Source organism: Somniosus microcephalus, chromosome 10 (assembly GCF_052327205.1).
Source record: "Somniosus microcephalus isolate GS21.2 chromosome 10, FLI_Smic_1.0, whole genome shotgun sequence".
In the NCBI taxonomy this organism is placed as follows: domain Eukaryota; kingdom Metazoa; phylum Chordata; class Chondrichthyes; order Squaliformes; family Somniosidae; genus Somniosus; species Somniosus microcephalus.
The window spans coordinates 164,161,841-164,177,794 of NC_140996.1; positions in this window are offsets into that span (position 1 = coordinate 164,161,841).

The window sequence follows — 15,954 nt, forward strand, 5'->3', positions numbered from 1 at the left end:
GCGACAACTGGAAAAAGCCACACTTCGTTCCATTGATGAAAATCTTCCTTTCGTGGTCGAGAGCGATGCATCGGATGTGGTGATCTCTGCTACCTTGAATCAAGGTGGTCGACCCGTTGCATTTCTGTCCAGAACTTTGCAGGGTAGCGAGCTCCATTATCCTGTCGAGAAGGAGGCTACGGCCATCATCGAAGCGGTACGTAAATGGAGTCATTTTCTCGCTCGTCACCATTTCATACTTATAACCAATCAGCGCTCCGTGGCCTTTATGCTGGATAACCGGAAATGCACTAAGATCAAGAATAACAAAATACAACTCTGGAGGATAGAATTGGCCGCCTTTGGATACACCATACATTACGACCCGGCAAAGAGAATGTGGCCCCGGATACCCTCACGTGGGCATTCTGCTCTTCTAAGTCAACTTTGACTCTTGCGGATCTTCACACTGACTTATGCCATCCTGGCTTTACCCGTATGTTGCACTTTGTGCGATCTAAAAATCTCCCATTTTCTACAGAAGATGTGAAAAGAATGTGCTCCTCCTGTAGAATTTGTGCGGAATTAAAACCGCAATTCTTCCGTCCATCGGATGGCTCGCTCATACACGCTATGCAGCCTATGCAGCGACTCAGCATTGACTTTAAAGGGCCATTGCCTTCCTCAATGTGAAACACCTACTTACTTACTGACTATAGTGGACGAATATTCACGCTTTCCCTTTGCTTTCCCCTGTCCCAATATGCTTACTTCCACAGTGATCAAATGCCTTGATCAAGTCTTTTCCCTTTGCGGTACAGCCAATTTCATCCACTCTGATCGGGGTCCCTCCTTCATGTCAAGCGAACTCAAAAGTTATCTCTCCCAATGGGGAATCGCCACAAGTAAAACGACACCGTACCATCCCATCAGTAACGGGCAGGTTGAGAGATACAATGCTATCATTTGGCACGCTGTTCATCTTGCGCTGAGGTCACGCAACATACCAGACCAGCAGTGGGAAACTATGCTCCCTGACGTGTTGCATTCCATCAAGTCTCTCCTTTCTACATCTACCAATGTCACACCTCACGAGTGATTCTTCAGCTTCCAGCGTCGCTTCGCCCATGGGACATCTCTACCATCATGGTTGGCAGCTCCCGGCCCCATGCTGCTCCAAAGATTCGTCCGATCATCTATAACTGATCCTCTCGTTGACGAGGTAGAACTCATGGACGTCAACCCCATGTACGCGCACGTGCGGTACCCTGATGGCCGGGAGTCCGCCGTTTCACTCCGGGACCTGGCTCCCTGTCCGGCCAGTTCCATGGACCCAACCGATAGAGGGACCCACGGGGATGATGCCGACACTCTGCGTTCCCCCGAAGAGGACGCCCTACCTGGGGCATCGAGAGATCTGCCAGCTGCCCCACCAGATCCACTCGGGGAGCCGAGCGCTCCCTGTCAGATGGCCACCCGAGGCCAGGACGCCTGTCAATCCCCGGCTATCCAACAGGATGAAGCCAGTTCTGCGCCTGTGGGGACCCGCACCCGGAATCACGATCTGCCCAGCCTCCTTTGGGTCGATCAGAGCAACACTGGCCCTGTCAATCCACCGGTACGGATCAAGCGGCCAAGGGACCAAAACACAATCCGGGGAGACGTGCCTTCTAGCCATAAACAAAAGTCTAAAAGACTGTGGCTATTCGTGGTCTGCCTGATCCGCTTAGAGGAAGTCGTCAGACTTCCAAATCTTTTAGGCAAGAAGAATGTTACAAATCTCATCATTCATCAAGAAACTACTCGTGAAATAACGCTGGATGGCCAGATGGTGGTGCCGTCCAAGGAGTATAAATACTCGGGCGTCGGCCCCAGCTTGCCAGGGACATTTTGTAAGACAAGGAACTAGTAAAGTACAACTAGACCTCCATGTTCTGAAACAAGTTGATTAAAGCCTTGCTTTATGCTCAAACCAAATGCGTAGTGAGTTTTATTACGTCAGAAACTATTACAGCTATGAGGAGGGATGATATGTTGGAGGGATCATCAAACGAGGCCATATGGGTCAAATTGAAAAACAAAAATGGGGCGATCACACTGCTGGGAGTGTACTACAGACCCCCAAACAGTAAGAGGGAGATAGAAGGAGAAATATGTAGACACATTTCTGACAAGTGCAAAAACCATAGGGCAGTAATAGTAGGGGATTTCAACTACCCCAATATTAACTGGGATAAAATTAGTGTGAAGGGTATAGAGGGTGCGGAATTCCTAAAATACATCCAGGAGAACTTTTTTACCAGTATGTAGCAAGCCCAACAAGGGAGGGGGTGGTTCTGGACTTAGTTTTAGGGAATGAAGCTGGACAGCTAGAAGGCATATCAGTGGGGGAGCATTTTGGTGTTAGTGACCATAATTCTGTTAGATTTAAGGTAGTTATGGAAAAGGACAAGGATAGACCAGGAATAAAAATTCTAAATTAGGGAAAAGCAAATTTTGCTAAGTTCAGAGGGGATTTAGCCATAGTGGACTGGAAACAGCTACTTGAAGGTAAATCAGTGTCAGAGCAGTGGGAAGCATTCAAGGAGGAGATCCGGAGTGTTCAGACCAAATATGTGCCCTTAAAGAAAAAAGGTGGGACTAACAAATCTAGAGCCCCCTGGATGTCTAGGGACATACAGGGTAGGATAAAAAAAAGGGAGGTGTATGACCGATACCGAGGGCTAAATACTCCAGAATCTTTAGAGGAGTACAGAAAGTGCAGGGGTGCAATTAAAAAGAATATTAGGAAAGCAAAGAGGGAGCATGAAAAATTCTTGGCAAGTAAAATCAAGGAAAATCCAAAGATGTTTTATAAATATATTAAGAATAAGAGGATAACTAAAGAAAGGGTAGGGCCTATTAGAGATCATGAGGGTAATCTGTGTGTGGAGGCAGGAGACTTCGGTAGGGTTCTTAATGAATACTTTGCGTCTGTTTTCACAAAGGAGAGGGGCGAAGCAGACATTGCTATCGGGGGGAGGAGTGTGAAATATTAGATGAAATAAACATAGTGAGAGAGGAAGTATTAAGGGGTTTAGCAGCTTTAAAAGTGGATAAATCCCCAGGCCCGGATGAAATGTATCCCTGTTAAGCGAAGCAAAAGAGGAAAAACCAGAGGCCCTGTGTAGTGTATGTAACTGTTCTACCTTTAAGAGAACTATTGTATGTAACCGTCCACCTTTAAGAGAACTATTTTAGGTGTGGCACTACTTTATCCTGGCTGCTGTATACTGTAATACCGACGGTGACTACACCGGTATATAAGTGCTGTGGCAGAATTTATTGGGCAGATTCGCCCTGACCTTCGAATAGTAAAGTCCTGTTTAAGTTACTCTTGTAGTCTGTGTATTACTTCGCTATACAACCCACAGACTTTACAGTGGCGACGAGTTCGATCTTACCCTGCGGCAACAATACTTCTGAAGAAGTAAACGAGCGTCGAGAAGAGGCACCTGCCCTCGTCGTTTTGCTGAGAGAAAACTCGAGTCTGCAGACCAAGAAAGGAGGAAGATTTCAAACACGAAGTCTTCCATCAGCAACAGGCACGGATTGTCCCTTCTGCCACGGTGGTGAGTGAGCCGATCAACACGAGAAGCAAGTCGGCCACGGTGACTGTGAGTAAAGGGAAAATAGAAACAAATAAATGGAGGATAAGGGCGGTGCACTCGACCACGGTCGAGGGGGAAAGGAGCTGGACAGAAGTCGGGCCCAGAGGTGCTGAGACTGGAGCAGCGTGGAGCAGAAGCCGCGGTACAAGCGGGCTGGGGAGCGTCGTGAGACGACTAGACCGCGACGGCGAAAAAGGCCGGACAAATACCGCGACCACGAGGCGCTGCGACCGGGATCGTAAGGCCGGGAAGATATAAACATAAATAAGCCACGGAGAACTCAGCCGCAGCCGGGGAGGAAAGCACCGGACTGCGAGAGGGCTGGGAGGCGCGATTGGAGCGAAAAAGGCCAGGCACCTACCAAGGCCGCGAGGCGCTGCGACCGGGATCATAAGGCGCGGAGGCAATAAATAAATAAATAACTAAATAACCCGCGAAGAATCAGCCGCAGCCGGGGAGGAAAGGACCGGACTGCGGGAGGTCTGGGAGAGGCGTTTAAAGCCGCTGAGGGAGAGCCACGCGAGCGGGAGAGACAGAGCCCGAGAGAGAGCGAGCGAGAGCCGCGCGAGCGGGAGAGACAGAGCCCGAGAGAGAGCGAGCGAGAGCCGCGCGAGCGGGAGAGACAGAGCCCGAGAGAGAGACCGAGCGAGGTTCCGGCCAGCGGCTTGCAGCAGCTGCCGTGAAGGACCAGGAGCTGGATCTGTCCGACGCCAACTGGTTGTCCCCAGCGCCGGTTGCCCATGCCGAAAAGAAGAAGGGGGGGGAAACAAGGAACGCGATCGGCTTTTCTAGCGCGCGCTTCAGAATAAACTGAAGCCGGCGCACAGGCTACAAACCCCGTAAACCAGCAGTCGTCGCCCGAGGACAAAGCTTACCCCTCCCACCAGAGGAAGAAGTCAGGAGCGGGAAACCGCCATTTTGCCAGTAGGGGGGAAGAAGACAAGCGCGGGAAACCGCCATTTTGCCAGTAGGCAGGGAAGAAGACAAGCGCGGGAAACCGCCATTTTTGGGAAAAAAAAGAAAAAGTTAAAAAGTTAAAGAGAAATCCTGTGGTTTCGCAGAAAGATAGTGAGAGATAGTGAAGATGCCTACGCATGGTAACATCAACAACTTCGATGCCGAGGTGGAAGATTGGGCCACGTACGTAGAACGTATCGAGATATATTGTGAGGCCAATAAAATAGAAGATGATGATAAAGCTATAACCTTGCTAAACTCGATGGGCGCGAAGACATACGGGTTATTGAAGCATCTTCTATCACCAGCTAAACCGGCGGATCAGACTTTCGATAATATTGTTGCTGTTCTGAAGGATCACTTGAACCCCACACCACTGATGTTGGCGGAACGATTCAAATTTTATGCGAGAACGCAACGGAAAGAGGAAAGCAACGCGGAATACTTGGTCGAACTGCGTAGATTAGCGAAATACTGCCAGTTTGGAGGAAATCTGACAGAGGCATTGCGAGACAAGTTCGTGTGCGGGTTGTCGAAGGAAGGAACGCAAAAGCGACTGCTCGAAGAGAACGACCTTACACTTGAGAGGGCTGTTCTTATTGCAGCATCACACGAAGCCGCAGCGAAAGGAACTGCGGAAATGCAGCTAAAGGCAGCGGTACTCAGTGTGGATCAAATTACTTCGGGTACAACGAAATGTTATCGTTGTGGGAAGACAACACACGATCAGAACCAATGCTGGTTTAAAAACCAGGAATGTAGAAAATGTGGCAAACTGGGTCACATAGCTAAAGTATGCCGGTCAGGGAAGAAGACCAACAACCAAAGAAAACCATCACAGGAAAAGTACAACAAAATACACAAGGTGGCTGAGAAGAGTTCAAATGAACCGAATTCGGATTCAGACCCAAACGGCCAGGAACTGGGTAGTCTGAGAATTCACAATGTGAGTAAGGAAGCTGACCTACAAACTATCTGGGTCATGCTAAAAATAGCCGGAGTCCAAGTGAAAATGGAGTTGGACACTGGATCAGCCCTATCAGTCATAAATCGAAGGGATTACAACCGGCTATTCTCACATATACCCTTGAGAGATACCAAGTTCGTATTGCAGACATACATGGGGCATAAAGTATACCCCATGGGAAAGATAAGAGTCAAGGTGAGAGACAGGGGCAAAGAACACCCAGGAATGGACTTATATGTACTACCTGAGGGAGGACCACCACTTCTAGGACGGGAGTGGATCAAGAAAATAGACATGGAATGGCACTACCTAAAAGCAATAACGAGTGAAGACTCGGTGCGGACAATCAGCTCAGACTCTGAAACGGATGACGATAAGTTCAGCCCAAGTATGAAAGACAAGGCTAAAATGGACTTGCTGACTAAGGTTGGAAAAACGAAGGCGTGCATAAAGGCTTATGCTCCAGAGGAGAACAAAGTTTCAGAACAGAACTCCACTGAACAACAACAACATAGTTTGACAGAGAATTCTGAGTCTGTTCAGTTTACAGACATATACATTACTGAGGAACACCGAGCTCGAACGCAAACTTATTTCAAATTACGACAGCAATTAGAGCAATTGAGTTGCCGTCTCGAACAAGAGATGAAAGCAATGAAAAAGTTCTATGACACCGAATGGGAGAATCTGGAAAGACAACAGAAGCAGCTGAGGGAGAAAAGGGAGCAGGAGCACACAAACCGTCTGTGAGAGGAGGCCAAACGAATCAAAGCTGATTCGGTTTCTGAAGGTGCGTGCTCTAATCTGGTGGAACAAGATGTGCAGCAACTGAAGGCGCTTGTTAGCAGGTTGCAGGCAGAAAAGGCTGATTTGGTCGACATGACTTCCGAGCTCCTACTGAAGTTGGGTGCAGCATCACCGGACGATTCATTTGTGGAAATTCGAATGGTGGAGGCTGCGGATGATGGCAAAGTAGAAACAGCAAAGGAGCCCCAGGGCAAGTTTATAAATAGCCCTGCAGTTAATGGGAAACGGATGATGGCAGAAGAGTTAACAGTCAGCCAACTTCTTCATACGCTGAGGGACAAGACCCTGAAATGGGAAAAACTTGAACACGAGCCTCAATCTTCAAAGAAAAGGGGTTCGGAACTCTCAAAGGTTATTGAAATAGCTGAGGTGGCAACACAGACTGAGAAGACTGCAGCAGAGCCGCTCTTGGATGCCGAAAGTACGCTGCCTCACGTCAATGCAGAACAACAGAATGCTGAAACAGCTACTTCAGTAGAGGGATTGAATGGTCCGATCAATCAATCTCCGAATGAAGTTGAAGTATTGAAATCACAAATGAGGTCATTAGTAAAAGACTTGCAGGAAGCCCAGAAAAAGCGGGATGAAGCTGAACGCATGATGAAGTCTCTTCAGGACAGATGTCGGGATTTAGAACAAAAGTCGGCTAACGTTCAGCTGGGCAAGGAGGAAATAGAAGACCCTCCCGCTGGCTTAGCTCAGGACGACACCGAATATTACCATGACCTGTTGAGCGACACCGAATATTACGAGGACCTGTTCTGCCCAGCTTGTGATGAAAACTCCCAAAGTGCAGAAACCTTGATGAATCACAAAAAGTCTAAGGAACATCGGGAGATGGTGGCGCTACTATGGGAGGAACTGTGCAGGCAGCTGGCAGCTGACAATGGAGCCCCGAGAGTCTCCAAGAAGCAGAAAAGGAAAAGACGAAGCAGAAGATGATAACCATCTGAACCACAGAAAAGGAAAAGACGAAGCAGAAGATGATGATCATCTGGACCATCATCATCACTATTAGATCACGCACGGGGTCCCTGCGAACGGAGCCAAATCAGTTTGGAAGTAGAAAACTTCCCAAGGTACTCAAGTTTTACAAGCCAACAATGCTGGTTCAGAAGGACGGAAGTTCAAGCTGTTAAGTCCAGTGAAGGACTATTGGATGAGTCACTCCAGCAACGTGAACCGACTACACCACAGGGAACTGCTGCACCACTGAGGCGTTGTCAGGACCGAGTCAAGAAGCACGGAAGGCGCATCCACCGAGATTGAATCTGTGAACTGTTTCCCGCAGAGACATCGGCCTAGAAATTCGGTAGGCTTAGCGCCGCTTTTGAGGCGCTAGAGGGCCTAGCGCCGGAGTTATGGCCAGCTTGGAAATTGAGTGGGTCCCTAAATCGGCGTTAGGCCGTTAGCGCTGCGCCAGCACCGATGACGTCATCGGTGTGCGCAGCGTCCCGGTTGCCATGGTAACCCGCCCGAACTCCGAAATTGACTTGCGGCCGCCTCGCCCGTGGCAGCCGCAAGCAACGTTCTGGCAGAGGTGCCTTACTGGACTTTGCGCCGGCGCATTAAAGGCCCCGCGGCGGCCGGCCGCTTTCCCGCTGGCCGCCTGGCCACAGCTCCCTCCCCGGACTTCTCCCCCCCCCCCCCGGGACAGATGCAAGCCCGGCACTTGTCCGAGGTGCCGGGCTCATTTTTACAATGATTTTCGCGGGCCGCGGCCGGGTGCAGGCAGCTCCTCCTTAAGGGAAGGAGGAGGCCTGCACTTCCCAAACCTGCCGCACCGCAGCGGGTGCCGCAGCGCCGGAATAGCGCCGCAATTCAGCGCGTAGCGCCAGTTTTCAGGCGCAAACAGCTTTCAGCAGCGCCGGCAGCCGTTTGGGCGCAGAACTAGTGAATGTTTGGCCCGCCCAGCGCGACTTAGCTCCGGCACTAACTTCCGGCGCTAAAGCCGTCGCTGCGCCAAAACCCAATTTCTAGGCCTAAATCTATGAACTGTTTCCCGCAGAGACTGAATCTGTGAACTGTTTCCACAGAGATTACATCTGTGAACTGTTTTAACATAAAGTTGGAAAAATGTTAGGAGGTTATGTTTAATGGGGAATAAGTATGTTGTAAGCTAAAAAGGGAGGATTGTAGTGTATGTAACTGTTCTACCTTTAAGAGAACTATTGTATGTAACCGTCCACCTTTAAGAGAACTATTTTAGGTGTGGCACTACTTTATCCTGGCTGCTGTATACTGTAATACCGACGGTGACCACACCGGTATATAAGTGCTGTGGCAGAATTTATTGGGCAGATTCGCCCTGACCTTCGAATAGTAAAGCCCTGTTTAAGTTACTCTTGTAGTCTGTGTATTACTTCGCTATACAACCCACAGACTTTACACCCTGGCCATCATTTTTCAATCCTCTCTGGCTTCAGGTGTGGTGCCGGAGGACTGGAGGACTGCTAATGTGGTACCCTTGTTTAAAAAGGGAGAAAAGGATAGACCGAGTAATTACAGGCCAGTCAGCCTAACCTCGGTGGTGGGAAAATTATTGGAAAGAATTCTGAAGGACGGGATAAATCTTCATTTAGAAAGACATGGATTAATCAAGGATAGTCAGAACGGATATGTTAAGGGAAGGTCGTGTCTGACAAACTTGATTGAATTTTTTGAGTAGGTAACAAGGAGGGTAGATGAGGGTAGTGCATTTGATGTAGTTTATATGGACTTTAGCAAGGCTTTTGATAAGGTTCCACATGACAGACTGGTCACGAAGTTAAAAGCCCATGGGATCCAGGGCAGTGTCAAGTTGGATTCAAAACTAGCTCAGAGACAGGAAGCAGAGGGTAATGGTTGATGGGTGTTTTTGTGACTGGAAGGCTGTTTCCAGTGGGGTTCCGCAGGGCTCAGTACTAGGTCCCTTGCTTTTTGTGGTATATATCAATGTTCTAGAATTGAATATAAGGGGTATGATTAAGAAATTTGCAGATGATTCTAAAATCGGCTGTGTGGTTGATACTGAAGAAGGAAGCTGTAGACTGCAGGAAGATATCAATAAATTGGTCAGGTGGGCAGAACAGTGGCAAATGGAATTCAATCCGGAGAAGTGTGAGGTATTGCATTTGGGGAGGGCTAACAAGGAAAGGGAATACACATTAAATGGTAGGACACTGAGTAGTGTAGAGGAACAAAGGGACCTTGGAGTGCATGTCCACAGATCCCTGAAGGTAGCAGGCCAGGTAGATAAGGTGGTTAAGAAGGCATACGGAATGCTTGCCTTTATTAGCCGTGGCATAGAATACAAGAGCAGGGGGGTGATGCTTCAACTGTATAAAACACTAGTTAGGCCTCAGCTAGAGTACTGCGTGCAGTTCTGGTCATCACATTACAGGAAAGATGTGATTGCACTAGAGAGGGTACAGAGGAGATTTACAAGGATGTTGCCGGGAGTAGAGAATCTTAGTTATGAGGAAAGGCTGGATAGGCTGGGTCTGTTTTCCTTGGAACAGAGGCGGCTGAGGGGAGACCTTATTGAGGTGTATAAAATTATGAGGGGCATAGGTAAAGTGAATAGAAAGGAACTATTTCCCTTAGCAGATGGGTCAAAAACCAGGGGCACAGATTTAAAGTAATTGGTGGAAGGTTGAGAGGGGATTTGAGGGGAAATTTCTTCACCCAGAGGGTTGTGGGGGTCTGGAACTCACTGCCTGAAAAGGTGGTAGAGGCAGGAACCCTAACCACATTTAAAAAGTACGGTAAACTCTTTCGTATCCGGCACCTACGGGACCGGGATGGTGCCGGTTGATTAAAAATTCGGCATAACAGAGGGGTATACCTACCAAGGTACGAGAGCCCCGTTACACAGCCACAGGTGCAGGAGCCCCGGTTACACGGCCACAGATCCAGGAGTCCCTGTTACACGGCCACAGGTACTAGAGCCCTGGTTACACGGTGTGGCAAACGAGGGCACATTGAAAGAGTTTGCAAAGCAAAGAAGCAGAAAACTGATACAATACAGAGCAAAAAGGTACACCAAGCGACTGAAAACAAGAAATCTTTCAAAGATAGATACAAGAAGGTACACTACGTGACTGGAGACAGTTCAGATAAAGAAAAAAGTGACACAGAGTCAGAGGAAGAGGATCTGGCTTGTCTAAAACTACACAGTGTGAAAGAAACAGAGGATCACAGAATAATATGGGTTACTCCAGAAGTGGCAGGAGTTAGGCTGAAAATGGAGTTGGACACAGGCTCAGCTTTAACAGTGATCTCAGTACATGACTACAAACGACTGTTTTCACACATACCGCTAAGGCCAACTAAAGTACTGTTAAAGACATACACAGGACAAAGAGTGTGCCCCAAAGGTAAAATAAAAGTGACAGTGACATACAAAGAAAAAAAAATACCGCAATTGAACCTCTATGTAGTGGAAAATGGAGGACCACCATTGCTGGGACGCGAATGGCTCAGGAAAATACAGATGGATTGGCACACCATCCAAGCACTGTTTGTGTCAGCAAAGGAGGACAGCAATGCCACTCCTGAGAGACTGTCACAAATACTCTCTGACTCTCAGGAACTGTTCAAGAAGGGAATAGGAACATTTAAGGGCATGAAAGCAAAAATTAAGATTGAGGAGAACGCAAATCCAAAGTTCCACAAGGCCAGACCAGTGCCTTATGCAATTCACCCTTCAGTAGAAGCAGAGCTGGAGAACTTGGAGCAGTTAGGGGTCCTGTCCAAGGTGGATTGGAGTGAATGGGCCACACCTATAGTTCCAGTGATGAAGAAAACCTCCAGCACAAAACCAGGAAAGCCAAGAAAAGTGCGCATCTGTGGAGACTTTAAGGTGACTGTTAACCCAGTCCTCCACACAGTACAGTACCCATTGCCTCGCATTGAGGACATCTTTGCTTCCCTGTCAAGAGGGGAACGCTTCACAAAGATTGACTTGGCCCAGGCCTATCTCCAAATGGAAATTGATGATGCATCAAAGAAGTACCTGACAATAAATATGCACAAAGGCCTTTACCAGTACAATCGGCTGGTATTCGGAATAGCATCAGCTCCTGCAATCTGGCAAAGGGCAATGGACCAAGTCCTGCAGGGGATCCCAGGTACTCAGTGTTATCTTGATGACATCATCATTACTGGAAAGAATGACAACGACCACCTTTCCAACCTTGAACAGGTGCTCATCAGGTTACGGGAGTATGGGCTCCGAGCGAACCGAGACAAGTGTGAGTTTTTCAAAAAGGAAATCTCATACTGTGGACATGTGATTGACAAGGACGGTTTACACAAGTCTCCAGACAAGATTGAAGCTGTGATTAATGCACCAACACCTGAAAATGTGTCTCAGTTGAGATCATATCTTGGACTGGTGAACTACTATCACAAGTTCTTGCCCAACCTATCCACAGTGTTACATCCACTAAATGCACTGCTATAGACAGGGTCACAATGGAAGTGGAGTGACAGCTGTGAACAAGCTTTTCAAGAGAGTAAAAGACTCATTACTTCAGAAGAGGTGCTAGCTCACTTTGACCCATCCTTACCTATTCGACTGGCATGTGATGCTTCACCCCATGGCATTGGTGCCGTGTTGTCACATAAGTTCCCAGACGGCTCAGAAAGACCAATAGCCTTTGCGTCAAGATCATTGACTACAGCTGAACGCAATTATGCACAGATTGACCGAGAGGCCCTCAGCCTTGTGTGGGGAGTCAAGAAATTCAACCACTACTTGTATGGTCAACAGTTTACACTGTTAACTGACCACCAGCCTCTCATTTCAATCTTCAACCCAAGGAAGGGCGTTCCAGTGATGACGGCACAATGACTGCAACGATGGTCACTCTTCCTAGGGGCTCACCTGTATAACATTGAATACAAGGGGACCAATCAACACGGCAACGCCGATGGTTTGTCACGTTTACCACTGCCGACCTCAGAGAGAACTACAACAGTTGACTCAACAGAGGTATTTCACACAACAATAGTTGAGCAGCTACCAGTGACAAACTCCCTCATTGAAAGAGAAACACGCAATGACCCTACATTGTCAAAAGTTTATGACATCACTGTGAAGGGATGGCCAGCGCATGGTGACTCATTGTTTCCAGCATTCTCAGCTAGGAGGGAGCAGTTATCAGTGTGTCGGGGAACACTGATGTGCGGCTCACGACTTGCGATTCCTCCCAAGCTTCGTAACCGAGTGCTAGATGAACTGCATGAAGGCCACTTAGGCATGGTAAAGATGAAAAGTCTTGCCCGTGGTTACGTGTGGTGGCCGGGAATTGACAAACACATCGAGGACCTGACAAAGAGCTGCTCAGGATGTCAAAAGGTCCAGAACGCACCACCACAAGCCCCTCTCCATCCATGGGAATGGCCCTCATCACCATGGCAACGTGTGCACATCGACCTTGCTGGACCGTTCATGGACTCCATGTTCTTGATTGCAGTCGATGCACATTCCAAATGGCCCGAGGTCATTAAAATTAAATTAACCACATCTGAAAAGACCATTTCAGTTCTGAGGACCATGTTCGCTAGAATTGGCCTACCAGAACAAATCTGCACAGACAATGGACGACAATTTGTCTCTGACGAATTCCAAGGTTTCATGAGGAAAAATGGAATCAAGCACTACACATCTGCCCCGTACCATTCAGCTACAAATGGCTTGGCAGAAAGATTCGTACAGACTTTCAAGAAGGCCATCAAAGCAATGTACAGTGAGAATCTACCACTGCAACACAAGATAGACAAATTCCTCTTTGCTTATCGGAACGCAGTACACGCAGCCACTAATCAGACTCCAGCGATGATGTTTCTGAACAGGAACCTGAGATCTCGCATGGACCTTCTTTAACCGAATGTACGTCGTGATGTAGAGAACAAACAGTTCAAACATTTGAATGCTAAGCCAACAAGAAGCTTCAGTGTGGGACAGTCAGTTCTTGGACGGAAAAGTGGCAACCAGGTACAATATCCACAAGAGAGGGACCACTGATGTATACTGTGGATGTGGGAGAGAACGTTTTGAGACGTCATGTGGACCAAATTCTGGACGTTCAGGTGGAAAACACCCCATACCTCGCCCAGATTCACCTGACATGGAAACAGACACGCCTGATTCATTAGCATCAGCACCAGCCTCATCCACAGCTGAGAGCTCTACCTGTACTGATAGCTCACCTGATGCACCTGTACTTGTACAGTCTCATTCCCCAAAGCAAAAGAGTCTGGAGAGACATTACCCAGAGAGGCAGAGGAGGCCTCCCCAGAGACTTGACTTGTAAAAGGGCTGTTGACAAAATAAAATGTTATGTTGGAATTTGAATTTTGTTACTTTTAAGAAAACAAAAAGGTTACTGTAAAGACAGGCTCTGTATGTTAATTATAGAAATTTTGCATTAATATACTATTAAACTAAAGGGGGAGGAAGTGTAATGTATACAACATTGAAGGGACTACTTTGTTTTGCGGATGTACATCCTTAGTTGCGAGCGTATATAACAGACACGTATCGATTTGTATAGTCAGTGCCGAAGTTCCAGTTACCCAGTAAAGATCACTTGAAGTTACTCTCAGTCTCTGCTGCTTTATTATTTTATGTAGTTGTGTATAGCGGTACAAACACAACACACGGCCTCAGATCCAGGAGTCCCTGTTGCACGGCCACAGGTACAGGAGCCGCGGTTACACGGCCACATGTGCAGGAGCCACAGTTACACGGCCACATGTGCAGGAGTCCCGGTTACGCGGCCACAAGTGCTAGAGCCCCGGTTACACGGCCACAGGTACAGGGGACCCGGTTACACAAGCAGAGGTGCAGGAGCCATGGTTACACAGCAAAAGGTACGAGAACCCCGGTTACACATCCACAAATATACAGTAAAACTTACCTTTGGGTTCCTGAACCTACTCCTGAACTTTGCCGGTTATTAGAGAATTCCGGTAAATTAGGTGCCGTTTAAACGAGAGTTTACTGTACTTGGATGTGCACTTGCGATGCTGTAACCTGCAGGGCTACGGACCAAGAGCTGGGAAGTGGGATTAGGCTGGATAGCTCTCTTTGTTGGCCGGCGCGGACACGATGGGCTGAAATGGCTTCCTTCCGTGCTGTAACTTTCTATCTATGATTCTATTGTGCATTCCTTCTGCGACCTTCCCTGTTTTCAACCAGAAGACACGTGTCATCTACTCCACAGGAAATTCAACAATGTCGAGAATGATTGGCCGAGAAATTGGTCCACGCAGTGCCAGTTTGTCGGGTGCTACTCAGGAATTGTGGACAGTAGGCATGTGCACATTTCAAGCCAGAAGAGCGCCGCCCACCAAATTGGGTAAGAACAAACAAGAGGCATCCTTTATCCACACCTGAAGCAGGTGTTAGCCCCTTTGCATATGCAAATAAGGGACCTAAGGCCTGTTTCAGGCCCCCCCATCGCAGGCTGCACTCAGGCAAAACCATCCCTAGGGATTGCCTGCAACATAGAAGGTAATAACTTATCTGAATGTGGAGCCAGGAGGAGAAGGAGTGCTCCTCCTGACCCCACATTGAAGAGCACGATCGCCACTCCTACCCCACCACCTACCCCCATTTATTGCCAGCCCCAATTTCCCCTCTGTCACTACACCAACTGCCGCGATCCCGACCCAGACCACGAACAAGGCCCCCATCCCAATCACACTTCGCTGGGAACATTGAAATGAGCCCCAAAGTCCAATATCTGGAGAGCCTCAAGCTTCACCATTCAGGTACAACGGAGGTACATGACTGCACTGACCTGGGCATAGATATCCCTCCATGCAGCTGGCACCTGTGCTTTTACTGGAGGGTAGTCTGCTGCCCCAAATAGGACCACCCTTTTTTGGTGCACTTCTGCAGCAGGATCCCCAAATCTTCAGCATGATAGGGAGCAGAGCTGACCATATGCTTTCATGATGAAATTGTGAATGATTAGGTATCTGTTACATCCCCACCCTAAATTCCCCTTGTATGGTAAACTGTTGCCCTTTACCAGCTGCTCCTACACCCAATCCCCAGCATGTGTGCTACAGGTGAAGTTCCCCATAGCCTAATCAAAGTAGGGATGGAACTTGTATCAGAAAATTGGGTGAAGAAGGCCCCCACGCTGGGCACAATTACACTTATTATGCCATAGGTTTGTGCAGTGTCTAGGTTTGTGTCATCAGAAAATTGGGGCATGAGTTCAGCTTCAGGGGTTTGACCAGGTGAGGAAGGTATCACACAAAGCACAGTTAACTGATGTCCAGCCGCTTTCACTTTACAGCAGAGGTCATGGATAGTAATCAAGAGCAGTACCTTGAATGACCTTCCATCAGCTTCGTCCACTGCACTGAGGTTAATAGTCAATTCCAACCCTCCCACCCGCCCCCCCCCCCCCCCGCCAACTCCTTCTGCATCACAGCCACGGTAATTCAGCACAGAGTAGGGATCAGAACCAGAAATGTTGTGGTCAGTATGGTTCATTCCTACATTGTGCAGTACCTTGATCCAAAGCAATTATTTTTTATACTTTTTTTTGTTCATTCACAGAATGTGGGTGTCGCTGGCAAGGTCAGAAT